Source organism: Cupressus sempervirens, chromosome 10, assembly GCF_028749045.1.
Source record: "Cupressus sempervirens isolate cs-2001-9-10 chromosome 10, ASM2874904v1, whole genome shotgun sequence".
Lineage (NCBI taxonomy): Eukaryota > Viridiplantae > Streptophyta > Pinopsida > Cupressales > Cupressaceae > Cupressus > Cupressus sempervirens.
The window spans coordinates 795,242,819-795,255,722 of NC_143127.1; positions in this window are offsets into that span (position 1 = coordinate 795,242,819).

Sequence of the window (12,904 nt, forward strand, 5' to 3'; positions counted from 1 at the left end):
TCAAGGTCCTCATAATGATCCTTTTTGACTTGCATACCTGTTTTGCTCCTTCTCAATTCATCATCCCTGCTAAAAATAGACTCCAAAGTGACTAACCCTTTTGGAAGTTTATTGGATTTGAGCTGAATAATTTGATCATCGTAATGTTTTTTTAACTTGTCCTGATTTGAAACCAAAAAGACATCTTCTTCTAGCAAAAAACTAAGTATTTGGTCATCATTATCAAAAACCTACCAATTAGTGTTTTTATCAGGGATAGAGGGTCTTACTACAATCTTGACATGCTGTTGGATATTCTCTTTACTGATTTTTGCGGGTATGTCAAATTGCGTACCAATTGCCACCAACCTATTAGTGTGCTGATTCTGTAGTGCCTGCCCCTGATTCACATTTTGTTATCGTTGCTGAACTCTTTTGGAGCTAGTTTTATGTTGATGGTTAGCAGCATTGTTATGAGATTAACAGATATTGTGCTATGGATTCAGTTTATTATGTGATGAGATCACTTAGACTTTATATTTCGTGTATGCATGATGATTACTACATTGCTTTCAGTTATTAATGATGATTAATAAGATGGTTTATTATCATATGTGCTTTATTATGGATACTTACCCCATACTTGCATGTGTATGGTGTGCATGTTTGTTTTGCGTGTTTGCTTTTGTATGGCATGTCTGATGTGGTTAAGGAAGGGAGTCGTAGTCACCTGCCAAACAAGCTTTTTGCATAGGAGTATAATTGAGTTCATAACCAACTAGGATTCTACTGATGTAGTAGATGGCTCTTTCTCTTCCGTAGTCATCGAGCTATGCTAGAAGTGCCCCTAGAGCACTAGGCGTTGCTGATATGTACAAAATCAGGGGACGACCATGAATTGGTGGAACCAAGATAGGGGGATTGGTGAGATATTGCTTGAGCTGATCAAAGTTGTGCTGACATAAAGGATCCCACTTGAAGTTCTCATCCTTCTTTAGTAAATGTGAAAATGGCGTACACTTATCTGCAAGCTGGGAGATGAAGTGCCGAATGGATTGAAGCTTTCCCTAAAGAGAGCGAAGATGTCATAGTGTCTGGGGAGGAGGCATGTCTAAGATAGCCTTGACCTTCTTGGGGTCAATTTCTATACCTCATTTAGAAACTATAAAGCCTAGAAGCTTCCAAGATGTGACCCCAAAGACACACTTCTTGGGATTCAGCATGAGATGATATTTGGCTAGCCTATCAAATACTTTCTCTAGGTCAGTAAGATGATCCATGAAGGTGTGAGATTTAACCAAGATATCATCCACATAATCCTCCAAAATGCTATGGATAAGATCATGGAAAATGGCTGTCATAGCTCTTTGATAGGTAGCCCCATCATTCTTTAGGCCAAAAGGCATCATGTTGTAACAAAAGGTTCCCCAAGGGGTAGTGAATGCTATCTTATGCTAATCCTCTTATGTAATATTGATTTGATTGTACCCAAAAAATCCATCCATTAGGGACAAAATTTCATGTCCAGTTGTAAGATCTATAATCATATCTATGTTGGGCAAGGGAAAATCATCTTTCGAACAAGCTTTGTTAAGATCTCTGAAATCAGTGTAGATTTTGATGTCACCAAAAGGTTTAGTGATGGGGACCATGTTGGAGATCTACTCTGAGTAGTCAATAGGTCAGATAACCTTAGCAGCTAACATTCTTTCTAATTCAGCTTTGACCAGTAATGCCACCTTGGGGTGCATTTTTCTAAGGTTTTGTCTAACGGGTTTGATCTTTGGATTGATTGCAAGATGATGAACTACAAGCTTTGGATCTAGCCTTGGCATGTCCTTGTATGACCATGCAAATTGGCCAATGTTCTCTTGTAAGACCTCAAAGATGAGATTAGCTTGGTCTTTTGATAGGGATGCAGCAATGTGAACAAGTCTGGGGATCTCTAAAGAACCGATGTTGACTTCTCTAGTATCCTCAATTAGGATAGAAGACACCTTTGGTCGATTATCTTGAGGAGGCAACGCTAAATCCTCATGTTTTGCTTGTGGCTCTAGATTTTCTTGCTTAGGGGTTCTCTTCGCTGCCTTACCTAGTCCCGTATTCACCTTAGTTCCAGTTTTGGGTGTATCAGAACTAGGTTGGGGATTTTCTCCAAAATACCACTTGGGATCTAGCTTATAGATATAGGCAGAATCTGGCTTTGTTTTCTTGTGAGGTGTTTTAGCTCCCATGAATCTCAGAAGTGCTTCCTCTAATGTGAACTCATCAATGTGTATGATGCTTGGTTGGTCCCAATCTATGAGTTGTGGATGGACGAGTGGTAGGTCAATGAAATGGATGGATAGTTCTTGGAGAACAGAGTCTCCGAGGAAGATTTGGTCTGGGATATCGTTGTAGGTTCTCTTTTCAACTTCCTTAGGAATGTCTTTGATTTCAATAAGGTCATGATGAATGTTTGAAAAAGCGTGACCATTCTCATTGGTGCCCCCAGTTGTGGGTATGTCAAAGCCAAGACCTGACTTCGATTCCCACTTGTGTGCGTCGATGGGGCACTGCATGCCTCTTTCTTCTGGTCCTAGACCACCACCTTGATAGTTCCATTTGTCAATGATGAGCTTATGTTCTTGGGGATACTTCTGGCTAAAGTGATCAAGGGGTGCTTGATTTCTTGGAGGTGCATCCTTATGTAACCAATTGTTGATATCTGGAGTGAGCTCCTTATGAAGAGGGATTTTCGAGGATACAAAGGTTGTTGGGCCAAACTGTTTGTATCAAGGAGGTGAAATCTCCTTAGCTTTGTGATATGTCGATCGTCCATGGGCATGTGGATCAAGTGGGAGTGCCCCAACAACAAATGTATCTGATAGACTATACTCTCCACAACCTTTGTTATTGATCTTCACGGTAGATAGGGTGGAGGTGAGGATGGTTTCTAGGTCATTACAAGTGTGGGATGAGCTGGCGATGGATGTGCTGATATCAATTCTAGGGCAATGGTTTGTATATGAAGCTTCAACGACATTACAGTAAGCAAAGGGTTCTGGATCGGCATGGATGGTTACCTCAGTGCCCTGATGCAAAAATTTGACACACTGATGGTAAGTGGATGGAACGGCTTTCATGGCATGAATCCATGGGAAATCAAGGAGGATGTTAAATGGTAGGTTTAGATCAATAACATGGCAAAGTGTTTCTTGGATGACTGGCCCAACCTTGATTGGCAGCAAAATAGTTCCTTCTGTGGTTCTTTCCAAGTTGTCATAACCTTTGATGATGATAACTTTACTGATGATATCTGCCTCAGTATACCTAGCTTGTTTTATGAATTTTAAGGTGCAAATATTCAAGGCTAATCCATTATCTATCATTACTCTTTTTACGGCAAAATTAAATACCATAATGGCTATGCGGAGCGGAAGGGTGTGATCTGGCTCGACCACGGGTATGTCAGTGGGTTTGAAAGATAGGGCACATGAGGATGAAAGGTGTCCAACAAGATTACGAAAATTAGTAGCATTGATATCAAAAGGGACATGGGATTCTATGAGAGCACTGTCAAGGATTTTTTTGTACGTAGGACTAGTGCGGAGAAGGTCTAACATGGAGATTTGGGCTGGCATGTTCCCAAGGTGTTTCAAGATATTGTACTAGCTTTTTGATGGAGCTGATGGTGTTGGTGAAACTGGTGGGCCTGTGATGTTAAATCACACTCTTCGAGTGGTGACCGTACACTCATTTTTTGGTCCTTGGATATTGATAACATTGATAGAAGGCTCCTTCTCAGATATGCAACCTATGAGTCTACCATAGTCTATATAGGATGAAGTGTGGTCATTGTTCTTCCCATGTTGTTGGTTTGGCTGGCGATTGTTGGTGTTGTTGTTGTTGGTTTGGATGGGTTCTTTTCCAAGATTTTGGTTGTTGTGAGGAGGAAAAGCATTTTGATAGATCTGTAAGCCTGCATTGGGAGAGGTTTGGGCACCAACGGTGATTTCTTTACGATCAATGAGGTCCTCCACATAATCTTTCAGTTTCATGCATCTGAGGGTGGTGTGACCCTTTACCCTATGAAATTTGTAGTACTCATTGTCTTTGTACCATGCAGCTTTGGATTGGCTTGGGTCAATTTGTTGGGTAGGAAGGAATTGGATGAGGTTTCCCTTGACTAATTTCTCAAAAATGACATCCAATGGCTCACCAAGGGGTGTATAGTTTCTAGGTGCTGGTTGGAATCTGGGCTTTTGCCCTACAGCTACATTTATGGCATTAGCTTGATTGCTAGACCCTTGGAAGTTGGGTCTTGGATTGTGGTTTTGATAGCTTTGGTTATTCTGCTATTGGTAATTGATAGCTTGCTGATTGTTTGGTTGATATGGTGGGTTGGACTAGTTTTGAGAAGGACCAACAATATTCGCATGTTTGGTGTTAGTGACGCCATCTGTTGCAACGTGCTTGTTTTTGTTCCAATACCTAGACTTGTCATTGGAATGTGATTGATTTTGGTTGGCTTCCTTGTAAATCTTGACCACACCATCTTTAATGAGTCCTTGCTCAAGGATCATTCCTTTCTCTTTGATATCTTTGTAGGTCTACAAATAGTTCATGGTCATGTGGTGAGCCAAGCTAGGATGGGCATTATCAATAAACATTTTCACCAAATGGAACTCTGGCAAGGTGCTATATTTTCCAGGAAATGCCCAATTTCTTTCCATACTACGAGTTTTTCTGAGTTGTTGATTGGTCCATACACATTTATGACAATAAAATTAAGATCCAATTTTAAACTATGTACCTTCCCACTTATCCAATTTTTTTCACATTTAAGAATATTAATGTTAACCTTGCTAGGATCTCAAAGAATGCCCAAACTCCCTAAGGCCCATATAGACTCTTGAAACATAGAGCACCATACTCTGGGCATTTTGCTAAATTTATCTATTTCTGCAGAATTTAATTTGGATTCCTGAATAAAAATAATATCAGAATTGAATGCTTTGAGGTTCTGTTTTGATAACCTCTTTTTGCTAGGGGCATTAAGGCCCCTAGCATTCCAAGAAGTAAGCTTCATACCTGAGCAGGAAGGTACTTCCCCTTCCCATTGTGGAATAGTTGGTCAATCTTCTGTTGGTCCTTACTAAGGCTCTCTGATTCTCTAAGTTCCTTTAATGACCTTCTTCCTCTTTTTCCTTTTGGCTTACCACAACATGGAACCTTGGGCCCTTCTTGTGTCATGCAGATTCCAAGTAGTCTGATATTGCCCTCTGTAGTCTGAACTATGTCAATCTTCTTTTTGGATAAATGTTCTTGATCCTCTGAGTTGCTTTCTTCAATAATCTGCTTAGCTATTTCCGATTGTTTGAAAGATGCTGCTGCCTTTTCTTCCATTTGGATGTTCAATATGTCTCTTCTAATATTTTCACAAGAATAATTCTTGCCACCCAATTTAAGGACCCTCAAAACAAGTTCCTTCTTTTGTGTTTCCAATGTCTTATCAAGATTGTCTGGACAAAAGAATTGGGCCATCTCTTCAGCAAGCTGGTCAATCTTTACTTCTTCTTCCTTTGTCATATTTATTATAGTGTTTGAAGGATCTAAGATTCCCTCTTCATTCAAAAATTCTTCTAATACCATTATTAGAGAATCCTCTACTTGAGTTTCTCCTTCGTGCATCTGTTGGGTCATGTTGTAAGGAGTATGAAGTGAGCTATTAACTGTAATGGGATTCTTCCCACATATATTGAGAACTCTGAGCGGTTTATTCAAGATATATGGAGCAAGAGACAGAGTTAATTGGTTGTCCTCTAATTGTCCTGTTTGATGTGATGTAGAGGGTTCTTCCTGATCCTTTTCTGGAGTAAAGGGGGATGAAGCATACTCAGCCGGGGTCTACCAAAATTTCAAAATTCTTAATTATTTGTTTCCTTTAATGTTGTGACTAAGATGCTCTATTTCAGTCTCTCTCTGAGTGTGTGATTTGTCCTGGACTTGCTCCTCTGAAGAGAATGAAATGTTCTTCCTTCCCGTCTCCAGTGTCAAAAGTAGCAGAACTTTTTCTACTTCTAATATATCTGCAAACTCTAACATAGGAGTAGCTGTAACTGTGTCTTCCTTATCACTACTTGTGGGTTCTTCCTATTTTCCCTACACTGTGTGTCTCATAGGTGGGTCAAAATTTGTGTTGAGCTGGTCCAGATCATCCCCTGCCTCTTTGTTGGTCCTAATCTTCTCATTTCCCATGACTAATGAAGAAATATCTAGGAAAATTCCTTGATTTTCAACAATGCTAGTATCTTTGAAGTGTTTAGGAGCAAATTCCTCTCTAATCTTAGTATTTTTTTCCCTGGTATTCTGCTGTTGTGTTTTACTCAAGACATTTCCACTTCTGTTAGTGTCCTTTCTAGAAATGTATGTTCCTTTCTTCTTATGTTTTTTTACTTTCTTTGACGAGCTCCCAGCCTTCCCTCCTTTCGATTTCTCCATGGGCTCTAACATTGGTGCAGCTATAGACTCTTTCGCCTTAACCACTATGATGCTATTTAAGGATATCCTTGGATTATTCTGGCTATCTTGCCCATTCTGCTGCTTTGGATGGCAGTACTCTCTACCCTGTTCTTGCTTCCTATGGTTTAAAAAAGAGCTCAATTTTGGAAATTTTCTTTTGAAATCCATGGTAAGGGGAAGGATCTTGGGTCTGATTTGATGCAATTCATCAGATCTCAAGATATCAATGATTTTCCCTTTTTAGAGTTGGAATTTAATATCATAAGAGGCTTGACCAGTTTTGATTTTCTTTCGGATTACTGATGCATGTTTAATGCTGACATTAATAAGAATTTTGATACTATTACAGTAGAAAAGGATGCATCTATAACAATTACTTCCCCAATTATAGAACCTAAGAAATAAACAATATCTACATCGTACAGTTCCAGGGGAAGACAAGTCAAGGTAAACCATAAGGGAATCATATAATCAACCAATTCTATGTTAAAGTTATGAAACCATTCTATAAATTTAACACAATGACCTTTAAAGAAACATTCAAAAACATAGATTAATTCTTGTTTAATAAATTCTTCCTCACATTTTAAAAATAAAAATATTATCCGAATGATGGAATATACTTACATGTTCCTGACAGTTATCCTTTAACCAGTCTATTAATAAAGGGATATCTTTAATAGGACCATTCCAGATGGCAAAAACCCCTTTCTTAAGGAAATCACACTAGGTTTCATTGATGGCTTTCATGGCAATACTAATGGGCCTATCTTGGGGTTTAATAGGGTGTGATCCTAAAGATACCTTAGGGTTAGCTTGCCTAGTGGTTTTAGTTATCCTATGATGTGGAGGAATGTATGATGGAGGGGAATTGGGCTTATAGAGAGACTCCACCAATGGGACCATATTCAAATGGGATATATTCTTTGATTGGGATGATGACATGAAAAATGTGGTTTGCGTGTATCTTGTTAGATTGAAAATTCTGATTTGGTTGTCTAGCTATTCCACAGTAGAGAAAGGGAGATGGGATAGGGTTTTGTAGCTACCTGAGGGTTTAGTGGGGGTTGTTAGAAAGTCTGGAGTTCCTTGCTGCTGATTTACCCATGAATGCATTGGGTTTCTTCCTGCATGTTCTTCCAGGGCTACAAACCTGTTGGTTGTCGAGACCATAAATCTATCATCTGATTTCCCAGAGTTATTACATTGTGCTAAATCTTTGGGTTGCAATCTTTGATTTTGTTTCATCCATTTTGTGCCTGATATTCCCACAGGCTTCATTTTCAAATATAGCAATTTTTCACATAGCAGAGCAAAAAAAGAAAAAACATGCGATGGTGAGAATAATTATTCTGGTGGGTTAGTTGAAATTTTATTTTAAAGGTTGACAAGTATGTTCCCTCCACCTATTTCCACTCATTTATAGGAAGTGAAAGATAGTTTTCAAAAGAGAAGGAATTTATTAAAAATAATGATGCTAGTGAGGATAAGGAGGATTTAGACAATGAGGCATTTTGCTTCAAATACTTTGAAGAAAACATTACCAATGATGTGTTTATCAAACCAAAGAATATGCCCCTTAAAGCCTCCCATAAATAAATCAAAGAAAATAATGAGGAAAATAGAGAAAGGATTTTTCCAATGGCCAAGCTAGATAATTTGAATGAGGTCAAAATGAAACTAGTGGAGGATGACTTGAAAGAGATGGACATTTAGCCTCCTCTAGGAGTGCTTCAAATGATGAATTCATTCTCTACGTATACGTTTAGAATGGAGCAATGAACCTTTAATTCCATAAAAAAGCTCAATATAAATTATGAAGCCCTAAATGACAAAAATTAAAGTAGTGTACAACATGAATGAGTGACCTATGAATAAAGCTATTGGTTATAATGTGGAGAATAATAATATCTTGTGGGGTTTGGTATACAGAATTGGGAGCCTAGAAAATACTACCAACAGCATGGTCAAAAACTATTAAAAATACTTTGAGGCAATGATTGAAAGCATGAACAAAATTATAAGTAGTGTTGATTTAAATGTAGACAAGATCATGGTGTTCAACCTTGATGATCCTAATGGTGTGGAAGAGTCTGTTAGGAAAAATTGAACCAGGTCAACAACAAGGAAGCTGAAGGCAAAAAATAACAAGATTAACAAAGATTTTGTTAAAGTGGTTGTTGAAAAGATTAAAGAGATCCAAGAGGAGATGACTGTAGATCCAACCTAATATGTGGTTATTTATTTGTCTAGCTTATTGGTCATTTTTTCTTTCTGAGTTCAAAGGATAGATTTATAGTTTTGTTTTGTTTCTAGTCTCAATTTTAGTATAGTTTTGGTTATGTGGTGGGTTATTGGTTGTGTTGAGATGATGGTTTTCTTTAATGGGACTATTTAAACTAGTGAACTATTTTTAATATTTTGTAATGATAGTTTGAGTTTTTGATCCCTATGAAAAACCAATTTTGACACTTCATTGAAAATAAGTTATTGTGAACCACTCACTACTCATGAAATATTGCTCTTGTTTCCCTACAAAAAATACCATCTTCATGACACTTGATGACATACAAATGAACATTATCATTGTAGAATATTTTATAACTCACAAAGCTTATTAGTATATGTTTTTAAATAGAGTTGGCATGTTCACTTAATCTTAGGAGAATATTCATGTTTACATATGTCTAATATAGAAGGCTTTAATGCTCCATACGTAAACTACACATGGATTAAAATTTAAAAATATTAATGAAATATTGATGAATGAATGTGACTCAAAATATATAAAATTTGGTTAAGCTAGAAGGGCTAAGAGGTTGGAGGAATTTGAATGCTTTACCTAATTTGGTGAGGGTGTTAGTGAATAAGGAAATAAATAGTGATGAATATTAGCTAGTTACTTTGTATAATGTTGTTGAGTTGGCAGGGTTGAGATGTACTTGATGCGTACGTGGTAAGGAGAAAAGGCTTGAGTATAGGAAATAATTATAACACATGGCCAAAAAATTGGAAGTTTGAAATGTGGGATTTTTTATTTATTTCCCTTTATGGATCATCGTATGTCGTGCAAAAAAAAGATTTATATTTTATAGATTTGTGGCATGTTGGGAATGATGGAAATGATTGTGGGAAAGATCATGGTGGCCAACTTGTGATATTTTCTCATCAATTTGGCAGGTTCCATTATTACTATTAAATATAATTATAATCTTTGTTTAAGGGTTTATCTTTCCAAGAGTGAAGTTTTTTTTAGGGACTAGCTTTTGAATGGAGAAAGAGGAGAGAAAAAATTTATAGAGATGGGAGGTGACCTATTACACATTGAACCAACTATGATCAATGATAGTGTGAGGAAGCCCTTGGTCTGGTACATTTTGAGAGAGGGCAGTTTTGTCCCATTCATGGAGACTCTTAATGGTCATGACAAGAATTGTTCTATGCAATTTGTTAACTCATGGGAAAATTGTAAGGTGACAATTAATTGTATCTTGTTCCACGTTTCAGAGGAGGTGATTGCTATGGTGATGGGAATGATGATGAGGGGAAGAAAATTGTAGAAGTTGACATGAGTGATTGATGAAACTAGTCTACAATGTTTCTTCAAGGATGGTGAGGAACCAGTTCAACACAAAGGGGTTTTCATGAGGAAATAGTTGCCTGACCCATGGAACGAGGTTTGTCTAATTCTAATGAAATATATTACCCTAGAAGGAAGGTATGGAGTTTGCTACTACTACCATTTTCCTCTTCTTAATCATTTTATGAATCATGATTTTCTTTCAATTTGCTTCATCTTGTTGCATGATCTTGAAGATTCTATTGTTGATGTGAAAGATAAAATGAGAAGGGGGGTTAGTTTTACTATTCTACACTAGGTTCTAATTTTTAGGTTGTACTAATTTCACCTTGCCTTGGTCCCTACTAGGATTGTGGAAGTTGATATTCCTATTCACCTGAACCCTAGGCCCAAAATGGTCCCCCTTAGGATTACTAGTCCTAGAGTTCCCACCCCTCAGCCTTCTTTTAGTGGGTCCCCAATCAATCCTTCCCCTAGGGGGAAAAAGGGAAAAGGTAAGTAGAAAATGAAAATGGAGTTGGATGATGAGGAGAATGGGGGAATGAGGAGGTCGAGGAGGGTGGCTAAGTCTCAGGCTAAGAGGAAGTTAAGGGAGGGAGCTTCACAGGGGGAGGAATCGAATTCTAAGTATTCAGCAAGCCATAAAAGAAGAATGAAGGAGAAAACTATTAACTTTGGAAAGGGAGGCACGAAGGAGGTTGAAGAATAAATTTCTAATTCCTCTAGGTTGATCTTGGGTAATGGCAAGGAGAATAAGGAGGTGTCACATGTCTTGGCAATGGTTATGCCTGGGTATGTGGACCTAACAAAAGATCAATTCCCTGAAATGGTGGAAAGGATGCCTTCCACCATTATGATCTCCTCCCCTGTTAAGGCAGGTTATTAAAAGGCCACTGACCCCCTTATTGTGTAGGATATGCAAGCTGGTAGGGATGGACATCCAAGTTTTTCAAATAAGGTTGGTAATGAGCTACAGGAGAGAATTCAAGTGTTGGAGGAAAGAATGGGTCTATTAACCAAGTTTACGGTTAAAGTCACTCATGTAGTGGCTACCACTCTATGCCTGTGCTGAAGGGGACCTACCTAGGGAGGACTCTAAGCTGCTTTTTGACTTCCTGGTAGAAGACGAGGTGAATATCCTCCTGGGGAAGAAGGAGGACAAGAAATATTAAGGGCTCCCCCCTCTTTCTTTTGTTTTGCATGCTATTAATCCATTGGTTTATAGAATTTTTAGGTTTTAAGGCTGTCATGCCTTTTTTTCTGTTAAGTGATTTCAATCAGTTAATAGGAATTTTGTTTAAAATCTATAGTTACTATAATAATTATAGTGTAAACTTCTCTTTTTGTTTTATAAAGCATTAGGGGTTAGTTTTGTTCTGATGGTTATCTGCTGGTAATCGTCTAGCTAGTTTGAAATGGGCCAACCCCCTTGTTTTGGTTTCTTTTATTTCAAAAAAAAAATATGAAATCAATATTATTATGGATATTTTAATATATAAAATATTCTTTATTAGAGAGATTATGAGCCCATCATAAGTTGGGCACACTTTAACGAATGGAATCAAGAAACTCTCCAATATTACTTGATGGCATATGCATTAACACAATCCTAGTAGGATATTTTATTACTCACAACACTTATTAGTATGTTTTTAAATGGAGCTGGTATGTTCACTTAATCTTGGGAGAAACTTCATGTTTACAGATGCCTAATATAGGAATACTTAATGCTTCACATCTAAAAAATTATTGAATTGATATTTAAATCACATAATCACATAACATAATATACAAATGAGCCTTCCTTATATAGGAAAGGTGATAATGTAGTGACAACTACCCATTGTATAAATATTAAATATATGATACAATATAATAAATTCTTAAAGAAAATATTAAATAATAAGCTTCTATCTATCTTCTAGAATGATATCCATGATAACTAACTTGACCTTATAAGCAATATTGAATTATAAGTTTTAAAAATAATGTTATGATAGTTAATTTAGGTTAACTAATATGAATAAAATAAACATGTAAATGATCCATAATAATTAATTTACATTTGTTTTAATCTATTAATATGCTCTATAATGTGAAGAAATGGGAAAAAATAATACCGTCATCAATATTGATGGTAAATATAACATAATTATAAATTAGGAAAGATAGAAAATTCACTTTTGCAATTATCATACTATAAACTAGGTTAATTTCCCTAATACAAAGTTTGAAAACTAGGCATAGAGGAGAAACAAACATATGAGAAAACAAAAAATGGGGCTTTGCAGATTGCATTGTTATTCATCAAATTTATAAAGGATTGGATATTAAATTCTATAGAAATCATAGATCAAATTTTATTGCAACATTAATTGTAAGTAGGCACAATGTGAAAAGCATGTTTAGACTAGTGACTAGGTCAGTGTTTGATGGTTGTACCCTCATTGCCTGTGATAATTAATTTATCTTATAGCCTTCCCCATTTAAATAATAATTAGATTATTTTAAAATTTCTCCCATACTCTACAAACCATGTGTCCTAGCCTAAAGTCTTGTTAGGTACCTCTTTACTAATATCGAGTTAGAAAACTAGGTACAAAGGAGAAACAAACAACCAAGAAATCCAAATATGGACTCTATAGATTGCATTGTCATTCATCTAGATTATAAAAGATTATATATTAAATTCTACAATCATAGACTTAAAATTGTGGTAGTATAAATGATAAATAGATGTAACACAAAAAAATATAATTAAATTGGTGACTATGTAAGGTGTCTCATACTATGTGCCCACATACTCTATGATACTTAATTTATCCTCTCACATACCTTAAG